This window comes from Ceratotherium simum, chromosome 28 (assembly GCF_057802395.1).
Source record: "Ceratotherium simum simum isolate JZ-2026a chromosome 28, ASM5780239v1, whole genome shotgun sequence".
In the NCBI taxonomy this organism is placed as follows: Eukaryota; Metazoa; Chordata; class Mammalia; order Perissodactyla; family Rhinocerotidae; genus Ceratotherium; species Ceratotherium simum.
Genome location: NC_141927.1, coordinates 16,157,319 through 16,165,213, shown reverse-complemented (window position 1 = coordinate 16,165,213; position 7,895 = coordinate 16,157,319).

Genomic DNA, 7,895 nt, shown 5'->3' with positions numbered 1-7,895 from the left:
TTTGCAAAGGTAGTTAGATAATGCATTACTAAAACCCACTCTATAGATAGTATCTCTCACGCGTGGGTCACCATGGTAACGAGTGCTTGAGTTTTTCAGGAAATGAGCGTTGACTCTTTGTCTAGTTCAGGCTGGTTAAGACCACCAACTCATCAACTGGGCCTGTGCAGATGACCCATAGGTGAGCCTTTGATGTCAAGGAGCTGAAAACCCTACCCACCCTCAGATCATGGTAGGGCCGCCATTTTGTGAACATGTGTCCTGTGAAGAGCCATGACACATGGCTTGGCTACGCTTGCATAGATCATCAATTATATCACTTCTCCTTACCTCCAATCATCTAGTCCCACTTCAGATCACCCCACCCCTTTATCCCATAAATACCCCTAATCCCCATTTTTTGGGGAGGTGGATTTGAGATTGGTTCTCCCATCTCCTTTCTTGGATGCCTTGTGAATTAAACCCTTTCTCTGTTGCAAACTCGTCCTCTTAGTGGTTGGCATAGTGGTGCATCAGGAAAAAGGACCCTGGTTTGGTAACACTATCTTCCCACTACTTAGTCCTTCAAAGGATGCCAAATTAAAAACACAAGCCAAAGCATGCCCTAGAATCTAGCAGAGAGCACGCATCTGTAAAACAGATTGGGGAGACACCTTACACCTAGCTCTCAGAGCTCTGGCCTTGTGAGATACTGAAGCAGCACATTATAGGGAGAGTCGGTCAAACTGAAAGAAGATCAGAAAGGATTGAGCTGTAGCATGGCTCTTCCTTGGGAGAAGCTGGAGGAAAGAGCAGAAAAACAGATGATCTTAGATCCTTGAAAACAATCTGAACAAATGGCAGAGACTCACTTTTCTGAGTCACGTTTTCAAGATGGCCAAGAACTAAACTTCATTGCATCATTTAAAGAAGCCAACTTAGAGGAGAGTGAACACGTCTCAGGATAGAGTTGGAATGCTACAGAGCTGGAGAGTCAACTTTTGTTGAAAATTGGCAGATCCCTGTCCTGTGATGCATGCACTGGTTTTCTTAACTAAATTTCTAAATCTCTTGGCAGTACGTTTAAAACACCATAATTTTCTTTTTTATTTCTTGTTGATTTTCTATCCAACTCCGTTCTTCTCTCACTTATCTGTTACCTTAGGATCCAGAAAGCAAAGAAGCAGCAGCTACTCTAGCTGAGAGATCTAAGCCGGGAGCATCTGTCCATGGTGTTGTGTGTGGGTGGCAGCAAATATGCATGAGCAAGAAGACCAATGAGGAGAGTTTTGGCTACAAGCATTGCTCTAGGCAAGGAGTAACTGAAGGAGCACATGCCACTAACTTGGGCATTGGGGGGCTGGGTGATAGTGTGGCCCTTGGGAACTCACAAACAAAGTGGAGGTGAGAAATAGGAAGCAGTATTGTAAAATGGCAAGTTCACTGGCTTTGGAGTCACCAAGATCTGGCGGTAAAGCCTGAGGTCTCTGCTCATTAACTGCATGACCTTGGGCATTTTAACTAACCTCTATGAACTTCAGTTTTCTTATTCATAAAATGATTATAATAAATAACATCACCCCTGCAGGGTGGTTGTGAAGATTCGAGATGAAGTGTATAAAGCGCACAGCGTAAGATTTAATAGGCAATAGGTTCTGTCCTACATCAAGACTCATTTATTTCCCAAGGGATCCTCCATGGTTTCCATCAGATTCTTAGAGGTAATAATAGATTGGATTCACTGCCCTACTATATGCAAGGCACTGTGCTAGGCTGTGAAATCCAGGTGCAAGCAGCTACTGCAGAAAGCTGGGGAAATGTTAGTATTGAGTGGTCCCTGCTGTATTCGTTTTCTACTGATGCATACCACAAACTCAGCATCTTAAAGCAACACGTGTTTATTCTCTCACACTTTCTGTGGTCTGGAATCTAGGCACAGTTTAGCTAGGTCCTCTGTTCAGGGTCTCATCAGGCTGAATTCAAGGTGCCAGGTGGGCTGTGTTCTTATCTGGAGGTTTGATTAGGGAAGAAACCATTTCCAAGCTCATAAAATTGTTGGCAGAACTCATTTCCTTGTGGCTATATTACCAAAGTCCCTGTTTTCTTGCTAGCTGTCGGCTAGGGACCGCTCTCCTTAACTATAGACCACCCTTGGGTCCTTGCCAGGTGGCCCCCTCCACAGGCATTTCATAACATGCTGTTTACTACTTCAAGGCCAGCAGGAGGATCTCTCTCACTTCAAATATCTCCTCCCTTCAGAGAAGGCCCAGACCCCCTTTTAAGGTGTTCACCTGCTCAGGTCAGGCTCACCCAGGCTAATCTCCCTTTTGATTAATTCAAAGTCAACTGATTAGAGACTTTAGTTACATCTGCAAAATCCCTTCACTTTTGCCACTAACCTAACTTAATCACAGGCATGAAATCCTATCATATTCCCAGGTCTCACTCACACTCAAAGGGAGGGAATCATACAGGGCCTGTACATTAGGGAGCCATCTGAGAATTCTGCCGACCATAACTGCTTAGTCACTCCCAGCTCCAAGTCAGGACTGAGGGCCAAGCCTCAACACGGGGTAAGTAACACCTGGTAGACACTTTGTGAATCAGCTCTGGATACACTTGGAAATTCACCAGGTGATTTTTCTTCCTGCTAGATTAAAATATTCTACAGAATCACAGCAAAAATTCCAGATCAACACGGGGTAAGTAACACCTGGTAGACACCTTGTGAATCAGCTCTGGATACACTTGGAAATTCACCAGGTGATTTTTCTTCCTGCTAGATTAACATATTCTACAGAATCACAGCAAAAATTCCAGATCCCACACCCTGAAAGAATGGTGTCCTTCTGGGAAATGTTTTGCGCTGGAGGAAGCATCTCATAGCATCTCAGACACTTCCCATTCTGTCTGTCTTGCAGATGTCTTAAGGTTGTAAAGTGCATCCAGAGGAATATAGGTCATGTGGCCTGAGATCTAATTTTAGAAATACTCTCAATCTAAATAAGGGGAAACCAAGGCCCAGACAGGACCAAACTCATCCGGGCCCCTGCTCTGGGCCTCTTGCAGAAGTGTCTTGACCAAAATTTCCACAGACTGGTCGGCCCAAAGGAGAGAAGTATCAGTTGAGTAGAATTCCTAGCAGGTGGTCTGATGAGTAGGTGACAACTAGAAAAAGGAAAAAATACTAGCCAGTGTTGAGTGAGTTGAGGCATTTTCCAAACAAAGTTTAATCTCCTGCGTGACTACTACTATAAAGAGAAAAGACTAGTAAAAATTATTTTCAAATTAATTGAAATTGAATTAATGGAGTTAATTGAGGAATCTTTCTTTTGCATAAAGCATTTTTTCTCATTTGCAATGAAAAACAATTTTGTGTTAATATTAATAGGCTCCATGAGACAAACCACATTTTGAAAGTAAGTAACTTACAAATCTTTCAAGGCCTTTTAGGATCAAAACAGCACAAAATTATCTTGTTCGTTTCCTCCTACCTAGATCAGTGATATGTGACTGGTCTACTGGTCTCTATTACTCTCGCCCCTCCAAATGATTTTTACATCTCTTTCAGGCTAAGTGTCTTAATGACACCTAGCAGTATTGGTTTTCCCTTAAGGAAGGATCCCCATGCTGACAAAAAGTGGGGATAAGTTTGAGAGAGACTTGTTGGATTCAAAATCCAGAATTCAAAAGTCAAATGGGAAGAGTGGTTCTGGATGTGTGAGAGGGAAGACCCCACAGTCTGTCCTGCCCCAACCCCCCAGTACAAGGGAATTTAAGGAGCCAAAATGGTGGGAGCATGGGCTAGTTTTAGTAAGAAGTGCCATTGGCTGAGCCTAGCAATGAAACCATGCTGGCTTTGGAGGGATCCCACCAGCGTTGGTGGCGAGGGACCAGAGCCAGAGCCCAAGGATGTGAAGTAATCAGAATTCTCATGCACCGCTGTTGGTAACGCAAAATTGGACAACCACTTGCAAAATCAGTTTGGCAGTTTCTTATAAAGTTAAATATATACTTACTGTATGAGCCACTCACTGTATTCCTAGGTATTTATTCAAGAGAAATGGAAATATATGTCCACCAAAAGACTCATACCTGAATGTTCATAGCACATTTTTTCATAATGGCTTGAAATGGAAACAGCATAAATGTCCATCAAGAGGTGAATGGATACACAAATTGACATACAGTCATACATTGGAATAGTAGTCACCAATAATAAGGAACAAACTACCAATACACACAACATGGATGAATCCTAGAAGCATCTTGCTGAATGAAAGAAGCCAGACACAAAAATACATATTATTTTATTCCATTTAGACAAAGGATTAGAACAGGCAAAAATTAAGCTGTAGTGAGAGACATCATATTAGTACCTGTCTGGGGCAGGAATTAGGGCTTTATCAACTGTAAAGGGGCACAAGGAAGATTTGAGGGGTAATGAAAACATGTGATATCTTGACAGTGGTGATGGCTACACAGGTGTAGACATTTGTCAAAACTCATCAAACTGTGGTCTTAAAATGAGCGCATTCAGGGGCCGGCCCTGTGGCCTATCGGTTAAGTGTGTGCGCTCCGCTGCTGGTGGCCCAGGTTTGGATCCCGGGCATGCACCCATGCACCCCTTGACAGGCCATGCTGCGGCAGCGTCCCACATAAGAAGAGGAAGATTGGCACAGATGTTAGCTCAGGGCCAGTCTTCCTCAGCAAAAAAAAAAAAAAAAAAAAAGAGGAGGATTGACATGGATGTTAGCTCAGGGCTGATCTTTCTCACACACACAAAAAATGAGTGTATTCAATTGTATGTAAAATATTCATCATTGTTTGAATATTAAACCAAATAAAGTTGACTTTTAAAAAATTACCCAGATGCAGGGTTTCCACTGGAGAAAACTCTGATCTAGATCACTCTGTGTGTCTCTAGAGACATCTGAAATTTATGCTATGTTTATCAATTCCAATGGAATTTCTATTTAATTAATATAAAAATACTATAGGGACCAAGATGGAGTAGATGCACATCTCCCTATTCCTCCCATTAGGTATTATAGATAAAAGCCTGGCCATTATATGGTGTTGGGTAACTGGACAGCCACATGCAAAAGAATGAAAGTGGACCACCTGCTATCGCCATTCACAAAAATTAACTCAAAATGGATCAAAGACCTGAAGGTGAGACCTGAAACTATACAACTCGTAGAAGAAAATATAGACAACACACTATTTGACATTGGTCATAAACGAATCTTTTCGGATGCCATGCCTAGTCAGACTAGGGAAACTAAAGAAAAAATAAGCAAGTGGGACTTTATCAGATTAAAGAGCTTCTGCAAGACAAATGAAACCAGAATCAAAATGAACAGACAACCCACCAGCTGGGAGAAAATATTTGCAAAACATATATCTGACAAGGGGTTAATCTCCATAATATATAAAGAACTCACACAACTGAACAACAAAAAACAAACAATCCAGTCAAAAAATGGGCAGAGGAAATGAACAGAGACTTCTCAAAAAGAAAAAAGCCTGGTCATTGTAAAGCAAATATAAGAGGACTCTGAAAGTGGATAGAAGAAGGAAGACTGAGGAGCAACCTCAGAACCCGGGCAATGATGTGGCAGTGAATTCACTGAGTTTTCTTTTTGTCTCATACATCCTGGATCGAATAACAGAGAAGCCTGCAAACGAGAAACGCTGATGGGCGCAGACCAAAAAAACCCCACAATCTCCAAAGACGCCTGCTCTCTCTAGCCAAAGGACCAGGAAAGGGGCAGCTTAGCAAGACAGAAAACTTCTAGACAATAACCATCCTACTCAAGCCAGACACCATGGAAAAAACTGAGGTCCCACCCCAACCCGATCAGCAAAGACATCCCAAGCATCAGAATTTGTTGTTTTTCCCCAAGTAAGTACGGTTTCTTCTAAAAAAAGACCCAAACTGTTAACATTTTCAATGGCGCTGGCTAATTGGGGTAATTCATGGCTAATGGTGGGTATAAAACCATAAGGGTACCTCATTTCTGTAGGAGCTAAGATATCCAAACGGTCCTTATAGTACTATCTTCTGTGACTATTATATTGCTAGATCTCTGATACAAATCTTTGCTATTCCTCATTCTCAAATCGGACCCTTGATTTTTAAAAAATAACCCATCTTCTCTGACAACCCTAAATTCAGGAGGGAAAATACTTAGCAAACTCTCAGGGTAACTTTGTCCCCCAATTATCTTTGGTACTCCCTAGACGGCCATTGGCGTTGCCAAAGGGTTTATTTCCACTTCCCACTAATTTAATTCATGGCCTGGCACACAGGAACAAGGAAAGAGTTCTGAAAATAATGAGGCGTGAGTAACATGCTCCACAATTTTGCCAGCGTAGCTCAACAATACTGTGAGAACAGCCCTATTTCAGGCCCACAGTATGAGAAAAACTTTAAAGACAAAGAAGACAGCTCATCCTTCTCCTTCAAGGTATTTATAATTATTCAGACAATCTATTTAAATAAAATATTATCCTTATAAATGTATGCGTTAGTAGTTGTGTCTTTTCAGGATGGGTAGAAGCAACTGATATATAAATATACGTCAATAAATGTTGTAAAAGACTTTGTTCTGTTGACCGAGGAAAAACCACTACAATTTAAACAGCAGGTATTTATTTGGGCAATGAGAATTGCAATTCAGGAAACATAGATTCAGGTAGAGACCCAAAACTTGTTCCAATTACAGGAGAGGGGCTTAGGGTTTTTATGGGAACAAGGGAGGATGAGGTGAGTCGTATTAAAGAAGAGTGTGTTGGTGCTGGATGAGGTAAGGCTAGGTTTGTACTTCAGAGATTGGCTTGAGATTTGGTCATCAGGCAAAAGGCTAGATTTGTCCTCCATTGATTGGTTAGCTATCTGGTCACCAGCAAAGCCCACCTCCATCAGTCCTTACAAACAGGATATCCTTGTCCTTACTGACTTCCTGGAATGCTGGCAGTTTGGTCCAGTTTGGAAGATTAAAAAAACAAGACATGCAAGGCAAGTCCTCTGAAGTGGCTGCTCCGGCTCTATTTTAATATGGCTCCACTCACGTCATCTTTCACAATTCCAAGGTTTGAAACACCTTGTCCGTTAAGAGTGAGTGGGCTTTGCACAGGGTGGTGTAAACAGTTTGTAAAGCCTTATAACACCAGCAATGCCTCCACTAGCTACAACATCCAGACCCAACAGGAAGGCTAAAATATCAAAATTGCATTTTGAAAACTAAACTTGCCATGATATGTGTTAAAACTGGCCCTGCCCATAGGTCTTATGAACATGAAATCTATAGCTTATAAAAGACTGGCACCCTCCTCATATGAAATATTACTTTGTAGGACTTGGGGTTTTCCGGGCACAGTGACAGAATATGTATGAGTTAAACGGCGTTGTGTTGGATTATAACGATACATACGAGATATGAGATTTCATTCACAAGTAAGAGAGGTGCTACCAGTTGATCTGGAGGATCATGAAATAACATTGGTTTCACATTTGAGTTCATCAGTTTTCACATTGCTTGAACCTCACTGGAAGGGGTTTTATCAAGCACCACTAACAAATATGACTGTCAGGGACTAAGTTCTTATATCTTGAACCCCTACCTCCCACAGTTAGCAGATGTCAGTCCCACTCATTTATAACTTTTTGCCATTAATGTCTCTTTTTCTCCCTACACACAGGGATTTGCAACCCACTCTCCACCAAGTTCCAAATCAGTAGTGGCGTCATGATGTGTTCCAAGGCTGACCCGAGGCTACAAGGACAAAGGACAGACCAGCTACTCTAACCTAGGCCTGCCAAGGGGTAACATTCAACCTGTGTTCCTATGTTGTTCACCAATCATCCTGAACTCTAAGTAAGTTCATCCCAATACAACTGCAAAGACTCA